The sequence below is a fragment of the Sinohyriopsis cumingii genome, chromosome 5 (genome assembly GCF_028554795.1).
Source record: "Sinohyriopsis cumingii isolate HCF-2022 chromosome 5, ASM2855479v2, whole genome shotgun sequence".
In the NCBI taxonomy this organism is placed as follows: Eukaryota; Metazoa; Mollusca; class Bivalvia; order Unionida; family Unionidae; genus Sinohyriopsis; species Sinohyriopsis cumingii.
This window is the reverse complement of record NC_142965.1, coordinates 115,043,384-115,066,308: the sequence shown is the minus strand read 5'-3', so window position 1 is coordinate 115,066,308 and position 22,925 is coordinate 115,043,384. Positions and strand designations below refer to the sequence as shown.

General features: G+C 34.0%; 1 long non-coding RNA gene across 2 annotated transcripts in view; it reads left to right on the top strand.

Moving 5' to 3' along the window:
- The window catches only part of LOC149800021 (uncharacterized), a 38,622-nt gene extending 16,786 nt beyond the window's left edge, over positions 1-21,836 (top strand). The window contains exons 2-4 of one of the 2 annotated variants that reach the window (XR_016420935.1): positions 14,254-14,339; positions 18,522-18,585; positions 21,655-21,836. This is a non-coding gene — a long non-coding RNA (uncharacterized LOC149800021). Of the gene's footprint in view, positions 1-14,253; positions 14,340-17,524; positions 17,651-18,521; positions 18,586-21,654 lie in introns of those variants that run through there. The other variant, XR_016420936.1, reaches the window with a different exon arrangement.
- The last annotated feature ends 1,089 nt before the right edge of the window (positions 21,837-22,925 follow it).

Genomic DNA, 22,925 nt, shown 5'->3' with positions numbered 1-22,925 from the left:
TGAGCGTCCAGGAGCACATAAAACACTGATACTCATGCTTTGTCTCCGGTCTTTTCTTATACTGGAACGCGTCGCCACTGATTGTCTTTGCGTCGTATCAACTTGATGACAGGCATCACGCGTCGTGGAGGGGTTCGCAAAAGGACTAAATTGGGGGCTTGAGTGGCCGAGTGGTCTGAAGTGCTCACCGTTCCGGATCACTACCATCTCACCTCTGTCTGCGTGGGTTCGAGTCCAAGGCTCGGCTAGCGTGGGTACATGGGAAAGCCTGCCAGTAGCTTCTCTTTGGTCGGTGGTTCTTCCGTGGGTTTTCCAGGGTTCTTCATTCACCAGTTATACTGGTCGCCATGTATAGCCTATCCTCTGCTGAAAAATAGCGTTAAATCCGAGAACAACAACAACAACAAAGGACTAAATCGGGACAGTTCTTGCTTGGAAAAATATAGTAAACTCTGTAACATGTCCGATTTTTCTTAGACTTCGATTTTGGAAGCAGGTACTTTATGAGCAGCTGCCACTTCAGCTAAAGAGGAAGATGGTGTCACCGCTAGAGGTGAATTTCTTGGATACGCGGGTTTCCATGGTGTCATCAAATGAAGACGAACGGGTGTCAAATGGGGTTGGGTAGGCATCACAGTGGAAGAACCTGAGGCTACCGGAGACGCGGTCACCGACGTTGCAGGTCGTGGTTTGCAAATGTAAGGTTGAGTCCTGGCTGGAGTGCCTCTCCTCTTGCGTGTAAAAGATGTTTGTTTTTTTTTTGGGGGGGGGGGGGGGTGCCTCACCTCTTTCATTGTCGGATTGTGGTCAAAGCCACGGATTGGATGCGTAGGTCTGCAACGCATCGGGCTTCTGGTGCCGGATTTTGGCCCTGTGAGATTGTATTTTTCTACGCATCGGATTTTAGAGTGATGCTGACTGCGTAAGTTTTCACGCATTGGATTTTATAGCGAATCTAGATGCGTCAATTATTAATCATTGGTTATATCATGCCTATTAAATTGGATTGGAAGGTTTTTTTATAGATATTTATCAAATTTTTAATACGTACATGCAAGTTTTGTAATGAAATGAGGTTATTTTGATGGATATTTATCACGCATTGGTTATTTCATGCATATTAACACGGATTGTACGTTCTTTTTTATAGATATTTATCAAATTTTTAATACGTACATGCAAGTTTTGCAATGAAATGAGATCATTTTGAAGGATATTTATCAAACTTAAAAAAGAAATAATGCATATGTGTAAAATTTCAATGTATTGAGATCATTATGAATGTAATTTTTACAGTGGAAATTATATATGCTTTTCTGCCCTCTCCCATGTCTGTCGGCGTCATTTTCGCGAAGAGGTGTAACAACCACATTTTGTAAGAACAAAGTGTGGTTGGCTAACAGGACACCACTTTTTCGGTCACGTATCCTTGCAGTTCAATTCAATTGGTCAATGTCTCCTGGCACATTATCCAGTGGTCGTCTCTATATCTGTCACGCCTTGTAATTATGTGTTTAATGTATTTTATTGTTTCCTCTGACACCTTGCATTGAGTCTTCTAAGGTTCTTGATTGTATTAAGGCGTTTCAGATTCTTCTTGGTATCCACATCTTGTATTCAAATGTCTCGAGTTCTTGATTCTTTAAAGAGGCGTTTTAAATCTTTTCTCGCGCGGGGATCATGGTTAGAGAAACTGGTTAAAAAGTTTTTTTTCAGTAGGTGTTGGACTGTTTTTTGTTTTTTAACCGGGTGTTGGACTTCTTTCTAAGTTAAAATGGCAAAGTCCAACTTTTACCTAGATTTGTTTCCCTTGCATTTTGACTATGTATGAATGGTATCTATGTATTACTTAACATATGTATGTATGTATGTATGTATGTATGTATGTATGTATGTATGTATGTACGTATGTATGTATGAATGAATGTATGTATGCATGTATGTATGTATGCATGCATGCATGTATGTATATATGTATGCATGTATGTATGTTTGTATGTATGTATGCATGCATGCATGCATGTATGTATGTATGTATGTATGTATGTATGTATGTGTGTATGTATGTATGTATGTATTTATGTACGTACGTAGGTACGTACGTATGTATGTATGTATGTATGTATGTATGTATGTGTGTGTGTGTGTATGTATGTATGTATGTATGTATGTATGTATGTATGTTTGTATCTATTTTACAACGATATTGACTGTATGATTATATTCATATTTTTATCTGTCTGGGAGGCTAAGTTAAAATGGCGAAGTCCAACTTTTTCAATGATTTGTTTCCCTTGCATTGTGAATTAGTTTGACTTTATCTTTTTTCGCTCTCTGTCATGAACTAGAAACTGGTGCGTCAGATTTTCCTAAGTTTGTTTTCACTTAATATCAGCAATATATTACCATGATTGACAAAGTCCATCTAACTCCTAGATTAGCCTCCCTTGTTATGTCTCCGAAATATAGCGGCACAAATGTCTGTGATAAATGACTATGTCCAAGTATATGTATGAATGGTATGTGTGTGTGTGTTTTTGATTTTTAACGCAGCTTTAAAAATTATTCAGCCATATCGCTACGATGTCTGCAGTGTGACGGTTTATATTGATGTCTAGCACTGGGGCATCATGCCGCAGACATGTAGAATGATGTCCCACCCAGTCACATTATCCTGGCACCAGGCCGACCAGTCCTAACACTAACCTCTTAATGCTGAGCCACATGCGAGGTAGCTGTTAGTACCATTTTTGTAAGTCTTTGGTATGAAACGACCTCCCGCATCCGAGGCGGACGCTCTAACCACTAGGCCACCGGAGCGGTCTGAATGGTATCTACGTATTGCTTACCTAACTTAAAATGGCCAAGTCCACCTTTTTCCAAGATTTCTTTTCCTTGCATTGTGAATTAGTTTTAATCAGTCATTTTGCAATCTGTGTCAGAAACTTGTGCGACAGATTGGCTTAGATTTATTTAAACTTAATGTCAACAATATCTTACCATAATTGAAAAAGTCCAACTGTATGTATGTATGTATGTATGTATGTATGTATGTATGTATGTATGAATGGTATGTATGTATGTATGTATGTGTATGTATGTATGTATGTATGTATGTATGTCAACTACTATTAACGTATGCGATGCTAAGTTAAAATTAAGTTAAAATGGCTAAGTCCAAATATTTCAAAAATTTGTTTCCCTTGCATTGTGAATTAGTCTGACTTAGTCTTTTTTTACTCTGTGTCAGAAACTGGTACGTCAGATTTTCCAAGATTAGCCTCTCTTGTTATGTCTTCGAAAAATAACGGTACAAATTTCTGTGATAAATGACTATGTCCAGCTCTTTCGAAGATTTGTTTCCCTTGAATTGTGATTTAGTGTGACTTTTTTCACTGTGTCAGAAAATGGTATTGCTTACCTATATGTATGTACGTATATCTGTATGTATGTATGGTTCCGTTATGTTGACCTCACGCTGCAATGATCATAACTTTGCTATCGGTGAACCAATCTTCGTCAGCGAGGCATGTATGCATATCACATTCTCCGATACAGTAGTCACCGATAACAGCCTCCAAATACCTGCAAGCATTCTAAAGATATATGTATTCCAGCAAAGGTGTAATGGCTCTCACTAGAATCTGTCTAATTTAGATCTCTATCATGCAATCTTCACATCGGAACCAACCCTGTACATGTCTGTCTCCGGTGCATACCTCAAAATATACAGCAACTTAATAAGTTCACTCGTTTTAAGATAAAGTCATTCCAGCAGACCTAGGATAACACTATGAGAAATGACAAACATACATTTTTCTACAATACCACCATAACCATTTTTATCATCTAGTTGCCTCTGTCTCGTTTTTCAAGAGACCTATCCCACACAATAAACCACACGCCGATAGTTTTGTCCGTTCGTATGCTATGGCCAGAAAATGTCACTAATGATAAATCTAAAGGGAAACCACATAAATCTTTTTCTCTACCCAATCGCTACGATTGTATTTAGCTGCAGGGTGCCAAGAAATCGGGCTCGACGAAACACTAATTTCTGTGAAAACCCCGTTTCAATCGCCCATCGAATTTCCATGGAGTTTCACTACTAGAGGCTTCTCTTCAAGGCCGATCTAAAGACATATGGCATGCAACTATAAACGAAAGTGACGGCGAGAAAACTCGTTTAAATCCTTTGTCATGCACTTCCGACATGGATATTAACAAGTTACTTTTCTTCGTCGCACAGACAAACGGACAGGACGAATTCAATGTAGTTGACACCTTCAAACGTATCTTGTCAAGATCGATATGTGGGTATTTAGTATATCGAAATGGATAAAATAGCTTTGGAGAAAACTCGATTTAAGCAAACTTCACACTTGTATGACTCAACGTGGCTAGAAATAATTTTCTGGACCTCACAGACGAACGGACATAGCGAATAGAACAGACATGGCACCGGCAGACGCGTCTCATCGAGCCCAATCTTTTGACATATGACACTAGACATAATCTCCAGTCTTCATGGAGAAGGAAATATTATTCGTTGTTTTCATTTTAACGTTGAAGGTTAGGTTTTTTTTAAAGAGAAAAAAGTTTTTTTTTAAATATTACGGACGAACGGACAGGAGGAATGGAGTTATATTTTTTCGCAGACGCTTCTCATCAAGCTCGATTTCCGGTATGTTGCACATGCTGATCGCTCCAGCAGTTTGGACAGGAAAAAACATCGCTTCTTGTTGGCGCTCCCATCCCATTTGCCTGCCAAATGACTCTTACGGACGAACAGATAGATCAGAATTTCATGACATTTTTACTGCCAGATGTGTATCATCGAGGTAAATGTGTCTATCTGTTTTACTTTAATATGTCGCTTGCATTTTTCTAGTTGAAAAAAGAACATGGCTCTTACAGCTGATAGCTAATAACTAGTCTTTTTCCGACGATCTTATTTATATGAATTGTTTAAGATAGTGTAATAATTTTTCCCAGCAATATACAAGTGAAAACGCACTACTCAATGGTATCTTACACAATAATATTGGATGATCAATTACTACGGAATGTTCATGTAAAATATCAACATATAATGGCATTTCATTATGATATTGGAGGTTTGTTTATGTATACTATTAGTAACCCTTTGTATACTACTCCGATGTCTCCCACACTGAATAGAGGCGATGTTCAGGTACAATTTAACCTATATTTTATAATATTAGAAGCAATAGTATTGTAAGAAATCACGGGCATACTAAGTGTAGTATACTGACGGTGGTTTTTACAGGTTGGATAAAACTCTTTCTAATGATGAATAGTATTATTCCAACGAGCATATTTGTATCAATTCTTTAAGTTATTGTAATATTGTTTTAATAGTATTATATATGTTAACCTACCCTACTCAATGGTATACCACACAATAAGATAGGATGATAAGTTACAATAAATTGTGATATAAAATATCGACACATAACGGCATTGTGATACAGGTAATTTGTTCATCCTTATTATAAATACCTCCATGTATGCTAGTTCGCTGTCGTCGGTAGTTCATATAGACCTTTTTAGCTACATTTTAACCTATATAATATAATATTATAAGCACAAGTTTTCTAACAAATCACGGCTATACTAAGCCTATTATACTAACCGTGAGTTTGACATGTAGGATTTTGACCTGCTAGCATGACATAATCCTACCTACTAAGAACTTCACTGAATATAACTAGTCTTATTCCAACTACATTACTTGTATTAATTGTTTACGTTATTTTAATGGTATTTTCCAGTACTGTATAAGTGCAGTTGCCTTACTCAGTGGTATAGCCTGTGCATGCGAAAATTTCGTTCGTTGAGACAGTTAAATGTGATATAGTTCTATTCACGTTAATACCATTGAGCAGTTGTTATAAGATATGATGTATTTAAGATATGGCTTATTTAAGATATGGTGTATTTATGATATAGAAGTTCTTAATGCAAAAGTTATCAATCGAATGGAAAATTACTGACCAAGAAGTTATTCTGGTGCTAAATTGAGATTACTTTGTGATTCGTTTATATATAAGTACTTGTTACATTGATTAAATTCTGCAAGAAGAACAGACATTAGAGCAAATTTAAGATTGACATTGATCTTTATTTTTTTTTGAGGCAGGTTAAAGTATATGTCAGTGTGATCGTGACGCACAATTAGTCAAATTAAGTTAAATATAGACTCTTGATATAAAATATAATACTAAATAAAGTTTATCCAGTCTATTGAATCCATATTATTTAATGTTTTGCATCTTGAATGTCATCAAGAAACTTCCGGATGAAAAGTACTGATCACTATGGACTTTTACAATGGTCGCCAAGTACTAAACCGAGTCAAGAAAAGAGGATGTCTTGTCTATCACAAAAAATAACAGGGCAGTACAATTTTTCGTTTCAACATATGCAGCTTTTGTTGCATCACAGCATCTGCCATTCAGTCCAGTTTGTACTGATTCACACATTTAGGTTGACTTTGTCTAGAAATTTCCACATACTTTAGCATTGATTTTGCCAAATATGTTTATCTGGTTATGTAACTAATGACCTTCAAAGGAATATGGATATACGAGGATCCAAATTAAAGCGAATAATTGCCATTTAAAGGTATTTGTAATACAATTTGAAAACTGGAAATATCTGATGCACACATTTTGTTTTGCATATTTTTGATGCAAAGGATTTGCATTATGCTATCAGGATTTATTCAATAACCAATGCATTGCTTATACTTCGAGCAGAGGCAATGTTTTGACAGAGTAGCTTCCCTTAACCTTGCAAGCTCTCATGCGACTTCCATCCAGATCAGCAAGATGTCCAGACAAACTAACCTCGATGATTGTTGGACTAGAAAATGATCTCCAGCTGAAAACTGTGCAGTAATTATCACTAGCCAAGAAAGTGATAGAAGCAGAACACATCATGGTAACTGTGGGTTTAACTTTGATGAAAAATGAAGAAAAGAGTTGCTTTTGCTGGAATAATGGACATCCATTGGGATTGCTGGTGTGACTTCTGATAGTAGGATTGCAAAGCCTGCAAACGTGAACAATCCTTTCGTGTTATAGGACGCCGTACAATAAAACAAATGAAAGTTCACATGTTATGACAGGCAATAAATTAAATGACATTTGGTTAAAAAGATTTATTTGGGGTTTTCTATTGGCTTACGTATGTATAACTATACATGTAATGTGTCGGTCTAATAGTATTGCTACAAAAAGATGAAGGAGACTTAAACGTATGCCTTTAAAAGGAAAATGAACTGATACAGTTACTCCATGATTGGACAGTACAATTATTTGTTAATTGTGTGTGTTTTGTTTTGTTTTTGTATTGAGAGAGAGAGAGAGAGTATGTAGTACAAATTGCAATTTCCTATCTCAAGCTGAAAAAGTAAGGCTCAGTTGAAAATTTATCAGTAAATTGTTAACACCCACATTTTGTATTTTGTCCCCAGTTTTGACACCAAGGTTTTTTTCTGACCCTCACTTTTACACCCCTGTTTGATACACTATAGTGTGTAGCCAGTATCTGTTATGCATGAACCTGTAATTAAAACCATATTAACTACAATCTACAGTTGTTATAATGCCATCATTCATTCATGTAGGAAATTATCATTATACTGAGACTGATGTATAAAGGGTTTGGAAAGCATTGGTAATTAAGAGTCTGGATAGACAAGTAAAAAAAAGTTACATATTAATTATATTATTAAAGATAAGTATGAAGAAAAAAAAAACAACTAAATATTCATAAAGTAAAATTGAATACATTAAATCTTGAACTTTATGCAGTGTAATAACTTGTACTCGTATCAATTAATTGGTTTTATTTTAATTAAGATTTACGGAAACCTGTTACAAACGTGCACTTTGCTCCACCATAAATGAAAATTCCACAGTTCACGCTTAAGTGATTTTGTTAGCATCTTGTATTTCAATTTCTTTATGGGTTTCGTTATATGTTCCAATCATGCAACTTTATAATTGGATGCATCTCTATTACTGTTACACCCATAAAACCAAAGAAGGTCACTATGAGGTACATTTTAAGCTTTGCTAAAATGGGTTAAGGCATTGTATTTATGATCACATATATTCATGCAGAAGCCCATGTTACTCAGCCATAAATGAAAAAGTCAGTTTTGGGTGATTCATGTGAAGCAGTTTTCTTTTTTTGTCAGAAATCTAAATCTCACAGAATCTAGAGTTTTGCAGGATATCTGTGATGTTCGCAAGATTTCAGCATCGAGGCAGAAGCTATATTTATGAAGAATACATTAAATCCCAAATTCAGTCTCAGAATCTCAGAGTTGTATAATTTTGGTAACAAAACTAAATCCTCAGTAATCATGCAGAATTGGTCAACTTAGAGTATGATAATTTTGAAAACTTACGGTGCATGTTATAGGCAAACATGCTCGAATAAAATATATCCACATTTAAAACTATTGTCCTATATGAATAGAGAACAACGGAAAGATATATGCTAAGCATATGATATTTACGAAACACACTCAGTACAGATAACGCAGCCTGGGAAAACTGGAAAGCAGCAAAATCTGGTAACTTACTGACGGCTCTGAGAATATACTAAAAGTGCACGGGTGGAGGTGGGGTTTAGAATCTTGGAACTTCTGGTCAACAATTAACTCTGTTTATTAATAAATCTTTTCCTGGGCAAGGTAAGATCAGTGATGGTTAAAATAGAAGAAAGTTTGAAAAATACCAGGGAAACATATGAAATCTTTCATACTTTTAATGTTATGTCAAATTAGATATTGGCAAGGATGTTCCTTTTGACATACTTCAACATAACATTCTGCAGATGGTACCCCTGCCAACGCAAACCCTATCATTGTCCACTGACAATTACAATCAGTTGTAATTAGTTGATCATCAATCATACAGCTTACATACTATCCATACATTTTACTTTATCTATATCACATACAAATAAACATACTTTCCAATGCAGTCCAGACTGACTACAAGCAATTATGTATTGACGGAATAAATGAACTATGCACACCGAGTCCAAAGTGTCCCCTACACAATTTAGTTATGAACTTTTGCAAATAATCACAATATCCATTGCAAATTAATAAGCTGCTTCTCTTAGTTTTGAAACAAACTCAATTTACGTTCATTTTGATTGTATGAACATAAGACACACTTATGATTTAAACAAGAAAGAAGGTTTATATCAAGAAAACAGAGTTCTACAAACACAGTATGGCGAACTGCTTTGAACACCTGCGTGCTGGCTTTCACACACACACACACACACACACACACACACACACACACACACATACATATACATATATATATGTGTTTATGTATGTATGTATGTATGCATGTATGTATGTGTGTGTGTGTATGTGTGTGTGAGTGTGTGTGTGTGTGAAAGCCAGCACGCAGGTGTTCAAAGCAGTTAGCCATATATATTGTCGACCCACTTGAGTGTAAGAAACGGATATTGGGTCATTGTTCAGAGGGTAATTTCATGTTTATTAACAGTCCCAATGGCCTCTAAAACAAATAATGAGCTCTATTTCCAATATACACAATTGTTCTATGCTGTTGCTTGCAGCGCTGTGGAGTTATATCTGGCTAGTATAAAAAAGTCTATTGTGTTGATGGCGACAAAATAATTATATATCTTTGCCTAATCCTGCTAATAACAAATTTGTGTTGTTAGATTAACGTGTACACCGTATACAAAATGCAAACTATTTTAAAGTTATAAACTTCTCAAGAGTCGTTACGGGTAAAGAACAATTATGGCAGAGCAAATATGACTTCGTCTCGATTCCGATTCACAAAGTGCATTTCATTTCTTTTCGAGTATGGTAAATTATTATATCTGTTATTTCTCATTGATGGAAGAAGAGTGACTCTTTTATAAAGAGGTGCAAACATGTATTGTTCAGGGTATCTACTGACAATGTTGCATTTGTCGTATTTGTAAAAATGCAGGTCACCAATCCAAGACAAAATCTGTTGAAGACTGCTTGCTGAGCAGGGGGTCAAATAATATTTGCTCAATATTTGTGTAATCTTCATCTTTAGAAAGTATGTTGCCATTATAAATGTACCTGACACATGCACTTCATACTCTTTACTCCATATTTTTCCAGTTATGCTTTACATGTATTAATTGGATAGTGTAAACATATCCGGTACATGTGTTAGTAATACAAAGTAAGAGATGGACAATGGTATTTATAATTGGGTAAAACATATAATGTGTACACCGTTTGCTTCATCCTAAACAGTGTTTCGGTAGTAGAAAGCATAGTTCACAAAATAGTTACACATCGTAAATTACCAATAGGTTTTCAGCACCTTTAGTCAGTGTATTATTGTTTATAGCGGCAGTCAGTACTTGCTGACATATGAAAGGAAAATGAATTATACAAAAGATAAACTTTAAATGACTAGCAATTTATATAAAATACAGCATATGAGATTTTATGGAATGAAAATGATTTTCTAAATTTACATCAAGTTTACTTAAAGACCATTTTATATATTAAGTGCAAAATTGTGATAAGAAAAATGATCAATTTTAAGGTTATCTATTATATAATTATTATGTTGTATCCATTATTTTCCCCATTGACTCAATAAGCAGTTAACCGTATATAATCAAACATATACATGGTGTATAATCAAAAGGAAGTTGCATTAAGCAAGGTCGCATGATATGTGCGAACATCAAACATGCAGTTAGTACGCTACATAGTCGGCAACATCCAGTAAAGCGATACTATTAACAAAGTTTCACTAAGCTTCAACAATAGTAACCTTGTCCGATGGGGCCATGCCACTGACTCTTTATGTTGCTGTGGAGCTCTACAGACCATGTCACACACTGTGAACAACTGTCCACTGACAAAGTTCACTGGTGGACTGCAGGCTCTGTACCTTGCTGATGATGACGCTGTTAAATGACGGAGCTCGCACTGCACATGATATATAAATAAACTAGTGCAAATAGACTTGACCCCGAGTGGCCGAGTGGTCTAAAGTGCTCACCGATACGGATCACTGCCATCTCACCTCTGTCTGCATGGGTTCGAATCTCGGACTCGGCCAATGTGGGTATGTAAGAAAGCTTGCCAGTAGCTTCTCGTGGGTCGGTGGTTCTTTCCGGGAATTTCCCGGGTTCTTCCTCCACCATTGATACTGGCCGCAATGTATAGCCTATCTTGTGCTGAAAAATGGCGTTAAACCTAATAACAACAACAACAGCAAATAGACTTGACACTTTTGAATATAAACACATCTGATATATAAATATTAGTTCTGCATTATGCTGCAGCTAAATTATAAAAAAGTTGACGAACTAAATTGAGGTTTGTTATTTTCTTAAATATTCGTAACTAAATCTTTTATATTTTTATTTACCTGTTGTGGAAGCGGTCACATCTTTCAACAATAAACACTTTCCAATGGACAAATGTAAATACCTCCAAGAGTTTAACACAGATATATGTGAAGTCATTTAAGTGTACTTGAGGTATTAACTAAGAACGTAAAATTAAATAAAGACATAGAGACAGATACATACAGTACAACAGGCAGATATTCACCAAGTATTTGTTTTATGAAATCCTTGCAAGTTAATGTGCTCTTGAGATAATCATCATTCTTCATCAGTCCGATTAGCTGACGATCGACCCTACTATTTGTCGGTGCGGGTGTAAAGTATCGTTGTAATAGTATGTGGAATTTTGTCTCTGTTTGAAATACTAACTTGCTAACCGTGTATCAGGAATTTAGCAGCAGAAATACATTTCCAAGTTTGAAGTTGTGTGTGCATGTTGTGTCTAATTGTATGTAAAACTGAATCACATGATCGAAATACGTTGCGGTTTACGAAGTTGAGGAGTTTTGGTTTACTGGAAAAAAGGTGATATTTTAGATAGAAGAAGTCGTGAACGCACCATTTATTGATCTAGCTATATAGAGGCTTTGATTTCGAGGGTTTTCACTATTAAGTATAATTCGTTACAAGAATGATTTGAATCCTTCGAACTACCCCAGTAACGGCACCTATAATTTAATTCGTGTACCAGAGCCCACACTCGCACGGGCATGTATTCATCACCTCAAAATGAAGTCAACGTCCAATATTCGTCATTTATTTGGTATACACTGGCCATTTCCTTTCTGGTAATGTTTTCTCTTTATGATGGAATAGCAGATTGATAAGAATTGTGGCTTTGGCAGTTGCATTGAGGAACTGTGTATTATATGAAGTCAGTACATATCCCAGTCAAGACATTAAGCCTCTTTGATAACACTAGTACATTCAGACTAAATACTAAACTAAAAATTCATAATTGTGAAAAAAATCAAACCAACTATCGCAAATATCATACAAATATTAACATTATCCTATCCTTGGTATACTGAGGGATGGTAATTTTTTTAAAAATAAGTAAGCTACCAGACGTGGACCTAATGACATGGAACAAAGTACTTTGTCTTATAAGGTATCACGGTACCAATTGTTTTTCCATATACCTCAATGCTAATGTTTTGTGAAATAAATATACTTTCTGTCCTCCTTGGGCATGCATGTCACACACTGTCATATAGAACAATGCTAGATTGTCAATTTGACAATGACATAACCAGGTACTCCATTGCATTTAAGAGAGATAACTCTACTGGAACTAGACAGGGGTAAGAGTTATCTAGTCACAACAAGCACATTTTCAGCCAATTGTACCATATTTTTAAAAAAATCATAAAAAATACAAAATATGATCTAGATAGAAATTAACACAAACTCACATGTTGCCAAGAGGCTCAACATTTATTTTAAGCCAAACAGAAAGTACAACTCTTACATAATGCACCAATCACAGCTAGTGTTTTTCTTTAATTCTGAATACAATGTTCCATACACCTTAAGCTCCGCCCACCTGGACTTGCGCAATTGGTACCGTTATACCATAAGGAACAGAAATAACCATGAACCTCTAACAGAGATAACCAAGTACACTCATTACTACCGACTTTTCTTTAAATAAGATTTGTTTTGTTTTTCGTTCTTTCGATATATAATTACCATGTTATTAGAGACAAGTTTGATATTGAAAATTACAAGTAAATTTTATTGTATAATAGTTGAGGTGCGACTGATATTGAACATTACACGAAGGATTCATTTCGCATTATTAGAGAGACGCTTGTTAGTGCAGGTTACATAGAAATTTCATTTTGCATTAATAGAGTCACGCTTGACATTGCAAATGAAATGTAATGTAAATTTCATTTTACAGTATAAATAGATGCTTGAGTTTGAAAATTAAATGCAAATTTCTTTTTACATTATTAAATACGTGTGCAAAATGAATTAACTAATATCCTGTAATCGGTCGAATGGTCGCGAACACATACAGAAGATACTGTAACCGAAAACCTCAAAACATGTTCACAACAAGAAAGAGGTGATGTTGAAATCGTTTCATGTTAAATTAGGTATTGTCTTGATTAAGAGATCGCATCATTGTCTTTAGGCGCTATCTCTTTTTACCTCCCTCCCCCACACATCCACACCGAAGTGCTTATTTTATGCTGTCTTAGTGCCACGGTAGAAAAACGGCCAGTTTTCATCAAAATGACCTTAACTACATATTAGCTCGTTTTTTGGCAATCTAAGTACTTGTGTATTAATAATATTGAGTTCAAAGCCGAATACTAGGTATCAGAGTGGCAGGTATAAAAACCGGTACAGGTATTTGAACAATACGCACATATGTTAGAACGGTGATCTCACTATATCGCTGGTTTTGATTCCTAGCTTTCGGTGAGTAACTTTGCTTAATAATGCCATAACATTTTCTATGATAGCAACGACTGCAAACCTATGTTACCGTGATAAGAACAATCAAAAATAATTTAATTTTTTCCATACAATGTGGTTTTGGATTAACAAGACTCGTGCATCATTTATAATTGCCTCGTTTTTACGAGTCGTCTATAATTGACATCTCGCTGACGATGATTATGATATTAACAATAATTATAAAAAAAATAATTTATAAATATATCTTTTACATACTGTGCTGAAAGTAACTGATGATGTGAATTTATTAATGATCACCATATTTGCAATTATTATTATTATTATTATTGGTTTTGTTCTTCAATTTTAAAATAATATGCATCCATATTTATCTTTCAGAATCTTTACATCAAATACAACAAGATAAATCTTCTTTACTACTCAAGGACCTGTCCATTCTTTTGAATTTCAGGATTCATTGCTACGTAAGTATGAAATGCTGCTAGTAGACCAAACTTGTCTCGAAGATCTCCTAGTGTTTGCAGCTGTGTATCAGTGTCACAAATGAACTATTATATGGATTCTAAAATATTGTCAAAATATTATAAGACATATGTCGAGATCATAGTTTAATATCTTTTAAATTATTATTTTTACCAAATAGGTGCAAATAAAATGCATTATGTAGCTTCAGTCGTCGGCTGCGTAAGCTTCTAATGCATCTCTCTGCAATATGTTATATGTATCATGTGCACATATGCTGTTTAAAAACCTTTAATTTATAAAAACAAAATTCTATTAAAATTGGTTTTATCCGCATTAAATTTAATTAATGTAATAGACTGTTATTATTTTTTATCGTGTTAATGCTTCCTTTTTTATATATTGAGTAAATATGACTAATTTTATTAAGGCTTGAATTTCATAATAATTTGATTTTTATATTCAAAGCTGAAATTAGGACAGAATGTTACAAATAAATATGATATTCAAAAGCTTGTTGTTTTCTTAAGTGCAATAGATTTGACTAATTTCGTTCTCGTCACCCTGAAGTTATTTCCTCTTACTTCCTTGGCAACAATAAGAAACCAATCAAAATCATTTCAGGTAAATAAAAATACAATCATGATGACATCTGATATTTGGCTTACCATTAAACGTTGGGTTGTTCATTAATATGTTTTTCGACCAACTATTCAACTAATATTTTGATTTCATAATCCTCCGATTATTTAAAACATGAGCCTAGTTTCTTCCACTTTATGTCCTAACGTAATAAGGAAACAAATACAAACATGTATATGTTCATACCGCCATGAACTTATATCAAGATGGACTATAGTGTCAGTTGTCTAGTTGTTTGCAAAATAATTTTAATTACATAGGTTTTTATCCTATCTCTATTTCTTTTCATATCATATGCCCATGCTCTTTCCCTTCATCCTTTTCCTCACACTGAGTCCGGATCAGTAGAGATGTCAAAACAAATACCAAATTATGTGCTAGAAAACATTTAATTTTAGTAAAAGTCTACAATGGAATTTATCTCGCACCTTGAAAACCAGATGTTGATATAAGGAAAATAAATATTGATCCATACAGTTTCCTTAGCCTATTATGTGCTTTATTACTGATTCGATGTTGAAATGGCAACAGCTCCTGGAATAAATACTTTTGAAAGAATAATTAATATAATCTATTTACAAAATCCCTTCTCCTTAGCATGATATTGAAAGGTATATGGAGGAATTTACTTTGCACAAACTTATTTTTGAAACGCGTTTCCCTCTGTAAATAGTTATGCACTGTGTAATTTACTTTGCACTGCTATGTTGAATTTCCTCTGTCAGATATCTCGCTGTAAATATCCGCACAGTACAGTATTAGCGAAAAGGAACTTATTCATCTCCTCCTCAAATTTTATGATGCAGTGTCTACAACACGATGATTTGAAGGTAAAGAGTTTAAAATACATGACAAACTGATATATTGTATAAATCATTAGAAACATGAAAATTAGGCATAAAGCCGATGTCCAGTTTTCTTCAAAAGTATAACCTGTCCTTAGCCCTGAATAACGTTATTTTTTATTAAATGCTTGAAGCTTCTGAAACAAGGAATCCAAAAGCAAGAAAAATGTTGAATTCCTGAAATTGACATGGGGAAAACGTGAAAAATACAATAAAGTGTCTGTCATTTTATATATCCATAACCCTATTATAACTTTACTTCGTTATATGATTACAGAGACAATAACAATCAACATATCAGATAAAATCTATCGCTTTTTTCCTCAGTAATATTAGCCAGATAACACATTTTATATAATGTATCTGATATTTTCTTGTTATCAAGGCAAAGTAGACGTTTTGTAAACAAGGCGAAAAGGAAAGGACAAAGTAATACAAAAAAGAAAGAAAATAAAAACAGAAAAAGATCATCAAAGGTCTCAACAATACCCAAGTGTTGCTTTAATACCCTTTTGCTTATATCGTATGATGTTTTAATGCCATCTTCTTATCATTTCGTTTTGAACTGTTGAATTTATTTTGATTTAAAACGTGCATTTTAGTGCTCTTTGTTGTGCAATTGCGGTAACGTTTGTTTGCATATATTTATCTTCAGCGAGCAAAACAACATACACTTGATTAGTTTTAAAGTAATTGTTATAGTGTTTCTCAATGATAATTTTTCTAGACAGTATCATAAGTAGTGCAGATATCTCAACAATATGTTAATTATATGAAACAGACAGCAGTTCACTGAGAGCTATGAACAACGGCTCTATGTAAGTAATATTGTCAAAAATATTATTACACAGTTGTGCTCTGTATTGAAAATATAATTGGAATAATAGGAGTTATGAATAATATTTTTATATTACCATTATACAGGCAATGAATAAACACCAACATGAAACTAATGAATCATTTCCACATGTTTCTATTTTTCTTCATTTTCTCCTTCGAATACATCCCGCAATCCCCAATCACATTACGTTATGAACACTAGGATACAATTACGAGAATCAAGCTCCTCTAAAACAAGCAAATCGTATTTCTGTCAATATCAAACGAAGGGCAAGAACTCTTGCCCATTACCTCCCCTCGCTAGTTTTGCGCTTCGACGTTGGACAGACCACGCGTGCACATGTACAGAACGATTTTCGCAATGATAAGTTGATTCAATATTCTATTTTACATGTTATCATTGCCATAATGTCAGTTCGTGTTCAATAAGGGATGTTTGTTACGGTAATTTCTTTTTGAAAATTCAAGCTCTTAGGCGTATCTTTATTCCAAACTAGGACATACATTAACGAAACATTAAAGAGATATATGAACTACAACTTGTTTGGCAAACGATATATTGTCTGGGTGTAGCAGATTTTAAACGTATACTGGACTACAAGGCCATTTAACGTTACGTTTATGTTTAGTGAATCAATACTTATGCTGTTTTATATTAGGGGTTTATTATCACCTATCCGCTTTAAAACCTACAAATTCATTTGGTAATAGGGTGTGAAAATAGATCGCGTTTTGTGTCTTTTTTTATCAACCGATCATTCATTTGTTATCTTCTTGCCTCAAATGAACATATATTTCTCCTCACAGTAACGGTCGCAGGATTTAGATTTTATATAATATGTTTTTTTTCAGGCATGTGTCAGGTGCTAGAATAGTAAAATAGCACAAAGAAGAGAAACCTCAACATTTTTTAAAACAGATATAGGAGTATGTATTCATTGTACATACGCATGTGATTGTATATATGAATGAAAACATACATGAAGGTATGTATATTGATGGATATGATAATCTGCATTTGCTGTAGGAGTGGCTGCGTCTTAATGATATTCTTTGTTCTGTATGTCAGTTTTTAACAGCACCCATTCCTTTCTCTGAACTGGATATAGAGTAAGGTCGCACCACACTACGGAAGTTCCTTATATAGTTTCCTCATTTTTTTTTCTCATGTTTATGATGAAATACAGTGCGTGAATTATAAATTTGGATACACTAACACTGTAGTCATTTGCATTTATTCAACATGGAGATGATTTTAAATGCAACATCCATTGTTTTTGTAATTTTACATACGAAAACTCAATATTAATAATTTCTTTCCAGGTAAATGTATACAGTTCAAATAATAAATGATTAATAATAATCTAGTGTATACCTATAACACATTAGCAGTTATGTTAAGTAGCTTTCATTAAATCATACAGTAAGCTAGTTACACTGTAAATGATATTTACTAGGTTTCGGATAACATTATTATCATGGATATATATTACATAAATACACCTTTTGTATAAACTATTTCCTTTATTCATTGGTTGAGTCGGATTTTGTTTGTAATTATGATCTGTTAACTTTGCAAATTACTGTGGTCAGGAGTAATTAGATCACTCTAAATTGTGTAAGTAACTCTATGATGAATTTTCATAGCTTGCCGCTGTAACTGTGGAGGTAAAACCAAAACGTTCCAACCAATACTTAGTTACTTTCCTGATTATATAACACTGGGCCTGAATTTCTGACTCCTTACATTTTCATGAATTAGATTGACATTTGTATACACATATATGGTACTAACGTCAATGAATACATGAATGCACACTGGGTCTTCAAATTATATTATATGTTTCTTCGTTATAGGTTTCCAAAGAATATTGATGTTTCTCCTAGAATAGCTCCCTTGCTGTTGTATGGAATTAACAAGGTATAATATGAGTACATGTCGATAATGAATAATTTTATTGACTTCGTTTTTTTGACTCTGTCTTGTTTGAATTTGTAGTTTTCTCTTTTCTCGGTAAATCTTTACATCGCCATGAATTTTCTTGTAGTTATTGATGATGTTTGCAAACATGATGTCTTACGTCATACTTTGTTTTGTTTTGATGAGATTTGAATTTGAAAGTGGAAAACAAATTTTTTCACAATAAATATGTTTAATTGTTTGTCTATATATATATATATATATATATATATATATATATATATATATATATATATATATATATGATTATTGCTACATTTGTAAAAGATTTCTACCCTTTACGAAAAGTCTCAATGTAATGGACTGGTTAGCTGTCTTAAACCTATACTGCATATGAATTATTAAAATAGGAAATAGGAAATTGTTTGTGCGTGTGTACAAGTAAGAATTACAATTAAGCAGTTGTGTTCGTTTCTGCTGTTCACGGACTGTCATGCTTCTACAGGCTTCTGATTTAGCTTCTGCAACGTCAAGTGAACATATGGTAGTCTTGCAACTAAGGGCAACATTCTGGACCATCTTCTATTTGGCAGATAGCATCCTTGCATGAAAACCTTTAAAATGATACAAATGATACTTATCCACTATAACATGCGACCACCGCAGAATCTGTAAACTGTTTTTGTTATAGAAAAGCATTTGACTGAGTTGACCCAATACGAGTAAATTTAAATAAACATAGTCGATCCATAATGAAATAAAACCACACAGATGCTGACAAAAAAAAGAAGCTCATTTAAATGGCACTTTCTAACAGACAATTGCTCATAGCACAAAGACAAATCAAATTTAGCTAAATTTTGCTGATAAAATCTGGCTTCATGACGAAAGCCTTTAAATACCTTAAGCTTGCATGAGTGATGGCAATCCGCCATCAGACATAGCTGCCATGATTACAAATGAAAGACACAAATTACTTTTGTACAATTATGAGTACATTTAACATCATATGTGGTCGATCATTCTAAAGAGAAATAGTTGCGTATAGTTAACTTATTTTTTTTTTTTTTTTATTCTGCACGACTCAATTTGGAACAGTTTACACTAATGCATCTTTTTATATTGGGCTGATCCGCCATCAAATATCAAACAGGGCTGATCCGCCGTTAGTAACATGAACTTCAAAAGCCAAACCGCTCAACATAATTCTCTTGCAGTAATGTCCCAGGAATTCACCCTCAACCCTTCGATTATCTCGGCTTATTTTAGATCAAACGTTTCTCAGGTTATATTGGATATTGCAGTCAGGATATGCCAGGACAGTATTAGAACACATAATTCTTAGTAATTTCCAGAATACAAATGCATCAGGAATTCCCAGACTGCATTGGACTATCCATCCTGAGAATTTTGAGGTTCTTTAATAAAAATGTTTGAAAACTGCAACAACTATTTTTAGGGCGTTTTCTTGGAATAATTCCGTCAGATGTCTGAAGCAAGATGAAACGAAATCTTGTGATAACTATGCATCATATTGAATATTTTAGGAAATTCTGATACCAGTATTGATTTTCTTGTTATTTATCAAATAAAACAAAACAACACCGGCATGAGGGATTTTTAATGTGATAACTATCAACTGTCCAACATGGCAAATGTTAGAATGTTAGAAGACACATCTATGCAACTTCTAAAAATCAACGAATGAAGAGAATTGGAACAAATTAGTATGTAATCATTATACCCAGAAGGCATTAATTTCAAATTTATATAATGATGCTCATCAGCAAAATTTTATGCTGACTTGGACTGTTCGTTGCCTATACTGTGCAGCTAGAATTATTTAAATTTATATTTATAGAATTATAAATAAACAGCTGTTTTGACATAATAATCACACTGTTTTACTTCAAATGTTTTCTCTGTGAAATAATTATACTTTACTTTGAACGATATCAAAGTGTTTAGTGTTTAATGTTTTCCTTGTAAGCTGGTTGTCAAAAAAATTCTTTCTCTATAAATTATAATGGAAGCAAAGGTGTTTGGGCTTTTAGCATCAATTGCGACAGCTGGTAAGCAGTACTTAAAATTGAACACTGGGAAACTGTTAGTATTGTATTACGACGGTGGCTAACGGGTAAAATGTTATCTCCCTTATATGTCCAGTTAGCCATTTTCGCTGAATTTGTCGGGTACAACTTATTTAAATGCTTGAATATAGCTCTGCTACTCTGTTTCCGGACATGTCTTTATCCATATGTCAGCAATTAGTAAAACAATGACAGTTTTAAACGCATAAAAGCAAAGGTGCCGATTCAACAATGAGTTTTACTGAGCGGTTCATATGTGTTGAGAAATGGAACCAGTTAAACAAAATGCACTTTTGCTTAGCTCCAATACTTTGATAATTCTTTTCATCTGTTTCATTCATGTATTCTATTAGATAGGTATTGCGTTGACTTTTTCTGGATGCCGTATAGCGACTTCTTTTCTTAACTGCGAAATATTAGCTACCTATTGGTCGCGGACATAAATCCCTTCCACTTTGACTATGCGTGTATTTGATTCAGGTAAAGTTTTCATGTTTTCATGAAACGTTGCAAAGCAGACTCCTCGATGAACATGTCCATTTTAATTTAAGACGTATAAGAAGCTGAAATTTTACATAAAAGCAAGCACTCAGTGGTAGTCGATGTGGCAGAGTCTTCAATTTCTACAAGACAGAAGTAATTAAAGTCGATTAGAACACCAAACGCGCACACCATATAACATGTAGAGAAAACCAATAATGCATATGTTTTTGTGCTGGGTTTAATATTATTTAGAATCTTACTTTATCTGTTGAGATAAACAATTAACAAATATTGTGCATTTTATCAAGTAATATCAATATAGTTTGCTTATAGAAGTAACTGAAACGGTTGTGAAGGTATTTATGTAACTAAAGTTTCAAAATTCTAAAGCTGAAATGTGTGTATATTTTAATGATTTAATCTTCATAATTATAGATTTTTAAAAAAAACTACGATCGTTTTTTATATATGATGTTAATAATTGATAACATTTCAGGAAGACGACTTCAAACAAATATTGATTCCCTGTAATTATCTCCAGGCCTTCGCATGGACAAATTGTTAATATCTATGTAATAACTCCGATGACATGCTTTAGGGAGAATGCCTTCAATCGATCAGGAATTCAAACAGTCAAGCCTATAAACAAGGAGTGTCAAATTGCCAGCGAGCGTAATGTGCAAGTTCACATTATATTGTATTTAGACCAATTGCAGAATAGTGGTTTGTTGCATATTATATAACACAATACTGTGAGAATGCTTGCATATATAACATCTTTAAAAGATTCTATATCTGATATCTGAAATGAAAGAGAATTAAGATATGAAAGTATGTTTTAGTCTGTATCTACTAACGATGAAAACAAACGTATGGAATTCACACGAATTTTATGTTTTGTTGTTTTGTTTTATTTTCAATTACAAAACAATATCAAGTATTTTGAGACAGACAAACTCGACATAAATACCATGTGAAATTATATAGATTGTTACTTTCACGTTCAAAAACATTTTTATTAGGGACTCACAATGTAAGCTCCTCCTATAAATTCCTCTACTGAAAATAAATGTAAAGAAGTTCCCACTCTAACCCACCCTCCACTAAAATAATTATTAACTTTACAACTTAATGATATACTGTCACAATGATCATCATTATAGTAATCCTGTTTCTTGGGGTCTTAGTACGCATTGCGCTTCTCATATTTCGAGCTTTTCATGAAGATGTGGATTCAAATGAGCATCATAAAGAAATAGAGAGACACGACAACCAGAGCAACATAAGCCAAAAACATATCACCAAAGAACAAATATCAATGGATGGAAAATTGTCAGATCAGGTTACAGCGGAAAATGAAGACGTCAAAGGATCAGGAAATGAAAGTGTATTTGACTCCACTAGTTCAGATGATGACAATAGCACACAAGATACTACTAAAAACAACAATCCGAGGGACGAGGAGTTAGGTCTTATAAATGCGAAATCTTTGATCGCTGAGACTACAGATACAAAAAAGGAAAAACGAAAAGGTTGTAAAGAAGGGGAAACTGAACACGGAGCGATAAAGGTGCTGTTAAGTGTCCTCAAAATATTGAATTTGACAAAAAAGTACCCCGGACGTTTATCTCGAGAAGACATGTACCAAATAACAAAATGTTCTTTGTTCGATGAGCTGCCAAAATGTCAGGGAGAATTAGCAAACTACTTTATCCATAAAATTACAAAATATGATTAAAACGCAAGGCAATTTTAAACATAAGCAAT